Genomic DNA, 11,181 nt, shown 5'->3' with positions numbered 1-11,181 from the left:
TCTTCAATGATCTGCACTGGGTCAGGTTGAAGACAGGCCCTGTGTGTAGAATGCTGGTGATCATTCCTGGCACAAGGAAAAAGTATCAGGTGCCAATGCCCATGTGTTGAGACATGCTGTTTGGAGACTTTTCTATGACCAACAGTTATATTTAGGTGAAATCCTACTGCTCCCAGTACAGGCACAGCCCAAGTTTTGGTAAGTGTCTTTGACAGCACTGAGTTCACTCTTCCTGATAGCCTAGAGCAATAGTGTAGATTCCTCTCTCAAATGTACTGTGAAGATATTTTTAGTATGCAGCCCATTTCCTAATCCCGTACTTGTTAACTCACTGGTACTTTAAATGTGCTAGGTACAAATTCTTTCTTATTCAGTTAAATGATGATAAGGTGATTTCTTAGATGTCTTCCTTCTGGAGTGGTGCAGTGAATCTATTGCCTGGGACTTGTATACTAGAAACCGTCTCTGAATGTGAAATAAACCAAAGTGCTTTACTTATTACTTACATGTGCAACAAGAAGGGATACTGTGGCCAGAAACATTTCCAGGACAGCTGAGAGGGATTCAAGAGGACAGTAATGGCCAAGTGCAGGAACTGTTTCCACCCATGACCTCATAACAGGTGACTGGAGCCACACAACCCCTGTTCTGTTGGTGAGCTCCATGATCATGTAAAGAAGGCTGCCATGAGTCCAGTGAAACCCCAGAACCCTCTGCAGAAGGGAGAACAGGATTAGAAATGCTAGAAAAAAATTGAGAACATCATCCAGGAAGTCCCAACTTCATCCTGAATGTCTCTTGACTAAGAAAAAAATGTATATCCTTGAATTATAAAGTTACCAATAACAAAGTTACCAAAGCAGGAAGAGCAGCAATTTTTACATATTTATTTGGAAGTACACACATAAACACACACGCATATATCTTGCAACCACTGATTCACTCCCCAAATGCCCACAATAGGCTAGTGTGGGCCTTGTGGAAGCCAGGAACCAGGAACTCCAGTCAGGACTCCCATGTGGGTGGCAGGGGCCTTTGTTTTTCCAGCTGCATTAGCATGAAGCTGTATTATAAGCAGAGTAGCTGAGGCTCAAAACAGCTGCCTGATATGGGATGCCAGCATCACAAGTGGCACTATGCCTGCCCTGAGAATGCACATTTCTGCGTTTACCACCAGGACACTGGTCTCCTGGGCCCTGAAATATTACTGCAGTGTTGGTTTCCAAGTCCGGGTTACTATTGTATGCTCCAGTCCAAGCAAATCTTTCAGTGAATTTTATTTCATAGATATATCAGGGTGCTTTCATTTTTAGAATAAACAACCATTGCTGATATGGAGTTTATTGAGATTACTTTGATGTTACATTAAGCTTTGGACAATTAACAATTACCACAATTATTTTCTTTGAGAAATTGGCAGCTGTGGAAGAACAGATCCTCTGTTTCCCTGCTGGGGATGTTGAAGTGAAGCAGTATTGCATGGACTATCATCAGCTTTGGGTGGAGAAGGCCAGGACCTTGAGTCTGATGACCCTTTATTAATATAAAGTTATGTGTGTAAAGAAAGTAGATAATAAGTGTTCCATACTGTTTCCTCACCTGAAAATCAAAAATCAAAGTAATAATGTTACTAATCTAGGGAGAGTTAATACATAAATATGTACTGGTTCATAAAAATCCATCAGTTAGCTATACAGATACCTAGCAATGAACATATTTTAAACATATTTAGTGTGCTAGTTTTTCTTCTAAGAACATTACAAATTTTATCTCATCTAGCTCTTACAACAAATCTGATGGCAGGTGCTATTTTTTCTTTCTTTTTTGACTGGCAGAGTTAGACACTGAGAGAGAGAGAGAGAGAGAGAGAGAGAGAGAGAGAGAGAGAGAGAAAGGTCTTCCTTCCATTGGTTCACCCCCTAAATGGCCGCTACGGCTGGCGCGCTGCACCAATCCAAAGCCAGGAGCCAGATGCTTCCTCTTAGTTTCCCATGCGGGTTCAGGGCCCAAGCACTTGGGCCATCCTCCACTGCCTTCCCAGGCCACAGCAGAGAGCTGGACTGGAAGAGGAGCAACCAGGACAGAACTGGCTTCCCAAATGGGACTAGAACCCGGAGTACTGGTGCCACAGGCGGATGATTAGCCTAGTGGGCCTATTTTTTCTTCATTTTACAAATTGTTGAACACTTTCTTACAATCTTAATGCTATTAAGTTGCAGACTCAGGATTGGGCCCTAGCAGTCTGGCTCACAAACCTGTGTTCTAGAGTGATCCCCTAGGTGCACAAAAAGTATTTCATAGGAAATAGATTACACTATGTTTGCACCCCCATTTATGCTCTTTAGTTAGAAGAACTGTGGCCCAAGGGAAAGCCTGTCTCACAGTACAGCTGGAAACTGTGGAAAAAGCTTCCATTCAGCAAGTGCTAACATGCTTAGGAATTTATTTGGCAACTTTACAAAGAATTGCCTGCTAACTGCCATGTGGGATCCACTGCAGGATTACCGAAAAGGAAAGCTTCGTGTAAAAGAGGAAAAACTGGGAAGGTTTAAGTCTCTGAATCTCTGCACTGCAAAACAAATAAGGATTGAGAACTTCAGCTTAAAGAACTCAGAACCTCAAGTAACTTCAGTTTTGGAATATTCACCTAGACAATTTTATAGGAAATAGAACTTTACAACTGATTATTTTCCTGTATTGGAATACAGCTTTTTGTTAAGTTTATATTCCATTGTTGCTCCCCCATTCACGGAGGAACGACACCGGACCCTGCGCTGTTCTTGCTGCATAGAATTAGTCCTAGTTCCAGTAATTTAGTCTAAGTTGCTCTCCACAGTTCCCCCTTTCTTTTTATTCTTTGGCATTGACACACGCCTGTCTTCAGTGCCCCGCAGCGCACACTCTGCTCAAGTTGCCCACAGGTGCTTACAGCCCTACCAATCAGGCAGACCGAATCGGGGTCCTCTCTTTGCCATGTTGTGAGGAGGTTTTTAGGTGCTGATGCGTGCCTGTGTTCGGTGCCCTGCAGCACATGCTCTGCTCTGCTAGAACTGCCTGCAGGTGCTTACCGCCTTACTAATCAGGCAGACCGAATCCAAGCCTTCTCATTGCCGTGTTGTGGGGAGACTTATTGGTGTTGATAATGTGCCTGTCTTCGGTGACCTGCGGCGGATATTCTGCTAGCCGCCCGCAGGTGCTCACTGCCTTACTAATCAGACAGACCGAATCTGAGCCCTCTCATCGCCATGTTATGGGGAGGCCTTATTTTTCTCTATTTATCTCCGGGCATTCCTATCTCTCCTATTTTACTTCTATCTGCCAGCATTCCTATTTCTCTCATTTTACTTCTATACTTCTGTTTCTCTTATCCCCGCGGTTTCCCGGTACCCGCCCCGAGGCGGCTTCCCAGCTCTGCGCGGCTTCAGCCCGAGCTTCTCTCATCTGCTCGGCTTCCCGGCTTCGCGCGCGCTCCATGGTCTCCGCGCCAGCCCCGCGCTCTCCTATCTGCTTGCGCCCCATGCGCTCTCTCCGCTCGTGCCCCTGGATTCATGCGCTCTCTCTGCACTCGGCGGCTTCCGCGTATCACGGCCTAGCTCACGTTTCCGCTACCGGTTTAGTTTTCAGTCTAAGTTCCCTGGGCTAACCTGACGAATTCCAACCTAGCTTACGTCTCCGCTTTTTGGTTTGGCTTCCCGTCTTTTGCTCCCCGGGCTAATCTGACGGATCCCAACCTAGCTTACGTCTCCACTTCTGGTTTGGCTTCCTGTCTTTTGCTCCCCGGGCTGACTTGACGAATCCCAACCTAGCTTACTTCTCCACTTCGGCCTGCCCCGGCGGCTTCATTTTCCCTAGCTTATATTTTTCTCTACCCGGTACTTTTCCTAACTTTCTTCCAACAATATTTCTCTCTCATTTCTCTTGGCTTCTCCCCACAGTCCGTATCCGAGTCTGTTTCTTCTAGCTTTCACTTTCGCTTTCAACCTTAGATTTCTTTTCCTAACTTTTCCTAACTTTCTTCCAACAATATTTCTCTCTCATTTCTCCTGGCTTCTCCCTGTAGTCCATATCCGAGTCTAAGTTTCTTCTAGCTTTCACTTTCGCTTTTAATCTTAGCTTTCTCCTAGCTTCTTCTGGCATTTTTTCCATCCGGCTTTTCCCTAGGCTCTTCCCTAGTCTCTCTCCGGTATTTTCCTGCTTCTTCCCTCCTAGGTTTCATATCCGAGTCATGGCACCATTATGTCGCTCCCCCATTCGCGGAGGAACGACAACGGACCCTGCACTGTTCTTTCTGCCCGGCCCTTCCTGGGTTAGCTGCCGGTCCCTCACTCGTGGAGGAACGATGCCATCCCGGGTTAGCTGCCGGCCCCTCCACCTCCGTGGAGGGGTGGCACCCCCCGCCGATTTCTCCGCTTCCGTGGAGGAGCGGCACACTGCCGGCCGGCTCTCTCGGGGGCTGCTCAGATGTTCCTCAGGTGTTCCCTCAGATGTTCCTGGTGCATGTTGTCTCTCTCCTCCTCTATAGTCCTCTTCCACCAATCCCAACACTGCTACCCACATGCCGAGCATGCTGCTCTCCTCCAATCAGGAGCAGGATCAGCTCCTGCAGCTTATCAGTCAAACTGATGAGGCAGGTGTGTAGTTGTTTGCTCCTCCCCAGTGCCATATTGTGGGAGAGCAGATGCATAGAATTAGTCCTAGTTCTAGTAATTCAGTCTAGTCTCAGTTGCTCCCCATATTCCATAGATTTAGCTTTGTGGACTGCATGTTTTAAAAGTTGCTAGTCACTTAACTCAACCCTGGATACATGGATTTTCTGGAGACTAGAAAATGAAAATATTTTCTTGTTGAGGAACGAAGTGGAAAACTTACAGCAACAAATTTCATAATTTGGAGATTTTAGAGAATACAGAAATATTTCTAAAAACACTGCAGGATACAAATGATTTGCAAATAAATGAGATTGTAGTAGCTACAATTTCAATACCAAAGACGACTATGGGGACAAGAGGACTTCTATACTATCAACTGCCCAAGCCTTCATAATGGTAAACACTAACCACTCCCAGTGCTCCTATGATGACTCTTATAAGTGCATGTCCAGCATAGTGTTTCTAGTTGGGTTAATATCCAATTGTGTTGTCATATACATTTTCTTTCTTTCTTTCTTTCTTTCTTTCTTTCTTTCTTTCTTTCTTTCTTTCTTTCTTTCGTTTTCTTTCTTTCTTTTTTTATCAACAATTATTATGTTAATGTGATGTTAATACAAAGGGAACAAATTCAATGTAGCTTATAGATACAATTCTAAGAATGTCATGATAATTCCCTTCTTCCCTCCCTCCATATCCCCCTTCGATCCTTCCTTCCTTCCTTCTTTTTTTATTTATTTTTATCTAGTAAATACAAATTTCCAAAGTACAGTTAATGGATTACAATGGCTCCCCCGCCATAATTTCCCTCCAACTCACCCAATGACACCCCTCTCATCTCCCGCTCCCTCTCCCATTCCATTCACATCAAGATTCATTTTCAATTCTCTTTATATACAGAAGATCAATTTAGTATATATTAAGTAAAGATTTCATTAGTTTGCAAGCACACAGAAACACAAAGTTTAAAATACTGTTTCAGTACTAGTTATAGCATTACTTCACATTGGACAACACACTAAGGACAGATCCCACATGAGAAGTAAGTACACAGTGACTCCTGTTGTTGACTTAAAAATTTGACGCTCTTGTTTCTGGCATCAGTAATCTCCCTAGGCTCTAGTCATGAGCTGCCAAGGCTATGGAAGCCTTTTGAGTTCACCGACTTCGATCTTATTCTGACAGGGTCATAGTCAAAGTGGAAGTTCTCTCCTCCCTTCAGAGAAAGGTACCTCCTTCTTTGATGGCCCCGTTCTTTCCACTGGGATCTCACTCGCAGAGATCTTTCATTTAGGTCTTCTTTTTGTTTTTCCAGGGTGTCTTGGCTTTCCATGCCGAAAATACTCTCATGGGCTTTTCAGCCAGATCCGAATGCCTTAAGGTCTGATTCTGAGGCCAGAGTGCTATTTAGGACATCTGCCATTCTATGAGTCTGCTGTGTATCCCGCTTCCCATGATGGATCGTTCTCTCCCTTTTTGATTCTATCAGCTAGTATTAGCAGACACTAGTCTTGTTTGTGTGATCCCTTTGACTCTTAGATCTATCAATGTGATCAATTGTGAACTGAAATTGATTACTTGGACTAGTGAGATGGCATTGGTCCATGCCACCTTGATGGGATTGAATTCGAATTCCCTGGCATGATTCTAACTCCACCATCTGGGGCAAGTCCGATTTAGCATGTCCCAAATTGTACATCTCCTCCCTCTCTTATTCCCACTCTTATATTTAACAGAGTTCACTTTTCAGTTAAAAATTAAGCACCTAAGAATAATTGTGTGTTAATTACAGAGTTCCACCAATAGTACTAGAACAAAACAAAGAAAAAATACTAAAATGGGTAAAGTATTACATTGTACATCAACAGTCAGCACAAGAGCTTATCAAGTCACTGTTTCTCATAGTGTCCATTTTACTTCAACAGTTTTCCTCTTTGGTGTTCAGTTAGTTGTCGCAGATGAAGGGAGAACATATGATAGTTGTCCCTTTGGGACTGGCTTAATTCACTCAGCATGGTGTTTTCCAGATTCCTCCATCTTGTTGCAAATGACCGGATTTCATTTTTTTTGACTGCTGTATAGTATTCTATAGAGTACATGTCCCATGATTTCTTTATCCAGTCTACTGTTGATGGGCATTTGGGTTGGTTCCAGGTCTTAGCTATTGTGAATTGAGCTGCAATAAACATTAATGCGCAGACAGCTTTTTTGTTTGCCAATTTAAATTCCTTTGGGTAAATTCCAAGGAGTGGGATGGCTGGGTTGTATGGTAGGGTTATATTCAGGTTTCTGAGGAATCTCCAGACCGACTTCCATAGTGGCTTGACCAGTTTGCATTGCCACCAACAGTGGGTTAGTGTCCCTTTTTCCCAACATCCTCTCCAGCATCCTTTGTTGGTAGATTTCTGAATGTGAGCCATTCTAACCGGGGTGAGTTGAAACCTCATTGTGGTTTTGATTTGCATTTCCCTGATTGCTAGTGATCTTGAACATTTTTTCATGTGTCTGTTGGCCATTTGGATTTCCTCTTTTGAAAACTGTCTCTTGAGGTCCTTGGCCCATCTCTTAAGTGGGTTATTTGTTTTGATTTTGTGGAGTTTCTTGATTTTTTGTAGATTCTGGTTATCAACCCTTTATCAGTTGCATAGTGTGCAAATATTTTTTCCCATTCTGTCGGTTGTCTCTTGACTTTCCTGATTGTTTCTTTTGCCGTACACAAACTTCTCAATTTGATGCAATCCCAAATGTTAACTTTGGCTTTGACTGCCTTCGCCTCCAGGGTCTTTCTAGGAAGTCTTTGCTGGTACTTATATCTTTATTTCACCTTCATTCACAAATAGAGCTTTGCAGAATATAATATTCTGGGCTGGCAATTTTTTTTTATCTTTTATTTAATGGATATAAATTTCCAAAGTACGACTCATGTGTTACAATGGCTTCCCCCCCCATACCGTCCCTCCCACCCACAACCTTCCCCTTTCCCACTCCCTCTCCCCTTCCATTCACATCAAGATTCATTTTCGATTATCTTAATATACAGAAGATCAGCTTAGTATACCTTAAGTAAGTATTTCAACAGTTTGCTCCCACACAGAAACATAAAGTGAAAAATAATGATGATTTTTTTAAATGATGATGAAATCAGATCAGACCTATTGTCATGTTTAATCCCAGTGAGAGTCAAGTTGGGAATTGATAATTTCTTTCTTTTTTTTTTTTACAGAAGATCAGTTTAGTGTACATTAAGTAAAGATTTCAGTCGTTTGCACCCCCATAGAAACACAAAGTGAAATATACTGTTTGAGTACTCGTTATAGCATTAAGCCTCAGTGTACAGCACATTAAGGACAGAGATCCTACATGAGGAGTAAGTGCACAGTGACTCCTGTTGTTGACTTTACCAATTGACACTCCTGTTTATGGCATCAGTAATCTCCCTATGCACCAGTCATGAGTTTCCAAGGCTATGGAAGCCCCTTGAGTTCTCCGACTCTTATCTTGTTTAGACATGGTCATAGTCAAAGTGGAGGTTCTCTCCTCCCTTCAGAGAAAGGCACCTCCCTCTTTGAAGACCTGTTCTTTCCACTGGGATCTCACTCACAGAGATCTTTTTGCCAGAGTGTCTTGGCTTTCCATGCCTGAAATACTCTCATGGGCTTTTCAGCCAGATCCGAGTGCCTTTAGGGCTGATTCTGAGGCCAGAGTGCTATTTAGGAATTCCGCCATTCTATGAGTCTGCTGAGTATCTCACTTCCCATGTTGGATCACTCTCCCCTTTATTTATTCTATCGGTTGGTGTTAGCAGGTACTAGACTTGTTTATGTGCTCCCTTTGACTCTTAGTCCTTTCATTATGATCAATTGTGAACTGAAATTGATCACTTGGAGTAGTGAGATGGCATTGGCACATTGGGCTGGCAATTTTTTTCTCTTATTACCTGGGCTATGTCTCGCCATTCCCTTCTAGCTTGTAGGGTTTCTGATGAGAAGTCTGCTGTGAGTCTAATTGGAGATCCTTTGAGAGTAATCTGAGGTTTCTCTCTTGCACATTTTAGGATCTTTTCTTTCTGTTTCATGTGTTGAGTTTAATTACATCGTGTTGTGGTGAGGATCTCTTTTGTTCATGTTTACTAGGGTTCTATGAGCTTCCTGTACTAGGATGTCTCTGTCCTTCTCCAAACCTGGGAAATTTTCTGCTAATATCTCACTAGGAACGCCTTCTAACCCTTTCTCTCTCTACATGCCTTCGGGAACTCCTAGAACCCGAATGTTTTTTTTTTTTCATAGTATCCTGAAGATTGCTGACAATATTTTTTAGATTTCTAATTTCCTCTACTTTTCTTTGGTTTGACTGTATATTTTCCTGTGCTCTGTCTTCTAAGTCCGATAGTCTCTCTTCTGCTTCACCCATTCTGTTTTTAAGGCTCTCTAATGTGTTTGTCATTTGATCTATTGAATTCTTCATTCATTATGATTTCTCATCACTATCTATCACAGTTTTATGTTCTGCTAGTTGTTTCATTTCATTTTGATTCCTCCTTAATATTTCATTTTCATGAGAAAGATTTTCTATCTTATTCATTAAGGATTTCTGTAGTTCAAGAATTTGTTTTTGATAACGTCTAAATGTTCTTATCAATTTTTTTGAGATCTGCTTCTTGCATTTCTTCTATCTCATCATCTTCATAATCTTGAATTGTGGTGTCTATTTCATTTTGGGGTATCATAGTGTCCTCCTTGTTCTTGTTACCTCGGTTTTTGCATTTGTTGTTTGGCATATTGGAGATATTCTTTGGTTTCTTCACTGTGGTGTTTTTTCTTGTTATACTATGGCTCTAGATTAAGTGGACTGTCTGCTTTTGATGAAGCCTTAGAGGCTTGAGATGGGTGTGGCCTGAGAGCTCTGTTTGGTTCCTCAGGGTTAAGGGTGTGCCAAAGGTGACACTCCCAGGTTAGGCATGGTAAATCTGTCTCTCTTTCTTTCTTTCTTTTTTTGATTCAAAAGGGAAGGAATTCCGCACAGCTCACGTTCCAATTGTGTTGTCATATACATTTTCTCTTTCTTTCTTTCTTTCTTTCTTTCTTTCTTTCTTTCTTTCTTTCTTTCTTTCTCTCTCTCTCTCTCTCTCTCTTTCTCTCTTTCTCTCTTTCTCTCTTTCTCTCTCTTTCTTTCTATTCCTTCCTTCCTTCCTTCCTTCCTTCCATTTGTTCTTTCTCCCTCCCTCTCTCTCTCTCTCTCTTTCTTTTTTTAAAAGATTTTATTTACTTGAGAGGTAGAGTTACAGGAAGAAATAGGGGGAGAGACAGACAAAAAGATATTCCATCTGCTAGTTTACTCCCTAGATGGCTGCAGCAGGTAGAGCTGAGCTTATCTGAATCCAGCATCCAGGATCTTCTTCCAGGTCTCCCACATGGGTGTAGAGGCCCAAGCACCTGGGCCATCTTCTACTGCTTTTCCCATCCATAAGCAAATAGCTGGATCAGAAAAGAAGAACCAGGAATTAAACCAGCGCCCATATGGGATTCTGGTGCCACAGGTAGAGGCTTAACCCTCTATGCCACAGCCCTGGCCCTGCCACACACATTTTCATCTGCACCCTCAAAGTGTGAAATGAAACTACAACACATGTGATTAACTTGGCAGTGTCAGAGTTGCTTTCGTTTTCACTTTACATTTCAGGATTTTTTTACTTTGCAACATGGGACTGGCCATTTGGAGATTTACTTTGTAAGGTTTCTGTGATGCTGTTTTATATCAACATGTAGCGGAGCATTCTGTTTCCAACCTGTATTAGTTTTATTTCTGGCCATTGTTTAACCTTTTAAGTCAAATACTCTAGGAACCAAACAGAATGTAAAGCTTTTTTGCATTGCCTGTAGCTAACTATGATAGGAAGAAGCATACCAGCAGTATTTTTTTAATCAACCCGTCCTCGAGGTAGATACACCTCAGAAGCCTGCTTTGAAATTTTTCCAGAAGCCACATGGAAAATGCATTTCTCAAGGACTGTAATTTTCATCGAAATTGTGGAACTTTTAATTCCTCTACTTTTGTATGTAACTTGTTCTAGTATGGTGCTAAGAACTTTAAACAAACCCTTAATATTAAGTAGAAGCAAAATAAATAAAACTAAAGTTTTAAAAATGATTTTTGTACATTTGATTATATTTTGTTTCTGCTTAATGCCTTACATTGTCAATCTTATTTTATATTCTCTTATGAGAAAGCAGATATTAGTTAATTGCTCAGTAGTGGAAACAGTAAGGACTATTTATCCAATCTGGCTCTGCATTGCTGTTTCCAACTGCTGTTTTGACCCTAGAATTTACTACTTCACATCCCAAAAAATCCAGAGCTCAATAAAAATGAAAACCTGGTGTGTTAGAAGTGAATCCAGATTCTCTGAAGTTCAAGGCACAGAAGATACTATTCAGCACAGATTACAGCCTTTAAAAACCAAGATATTGGGAGGAGGAGGCAAGATGGCGGAATAGGAAGGGAGCACACAGATAGTCCGGGGAGAGACAGTTTAATA

At 41.9% G+C, this 11,181-nt stretch overlaps 1 long non-coding RNA gene and 1 pseudogene across 2 annotated transcripts in view; one reads left to right on the top strand and one right to left on the bottom strand.

Annotated features, from left to right (window-relative positions):
- Positions 1–953: 953 nt before the first annotated feature.
- LOC103352428 (uncharacterized) overlaps positions 954–11,181 on the bottom strand; it is a 69,677-nt gene continuing 59,449 nt past the window's right edge. The window contains exon 10 of one of the 2 annotated variants that reach the window (XR_007914624.2): positions 954–1,599. This is a non-coding gene — a long non-coding RNA (uncharacterized lncRNA). The remainder of the gene's footprint in view (positions 1,600–11,181) is intronic. The other variant, XR_011389445.1, reaches the window with a different exon arrangement.
- On the top strand, positions 5,043–11,140 carry LOC127487620 (lysophosphatidic acid receptor 6-like; annotated as a pseudogene).

This window comes from Oryctolagus cuniculus, chromosome 6 (assembly GCF_964237555.1).
Source record: "Oryctolagus cuniculus chromosome 6, mOryCun1.1, whole genome shotgun sequence".
Lineage (NCBI taxonomy): Eukaryota > Metazoa > Chordata > Mammalia > Lagomorpha > Leporidae > Oryctolagus > Oryctolagus cuniculus.
The sequence above is the reverse complement of the archived record's forward strand: the minus strand, read 5'-3'. Positions and strand labels throughout refer to the sequence as shown.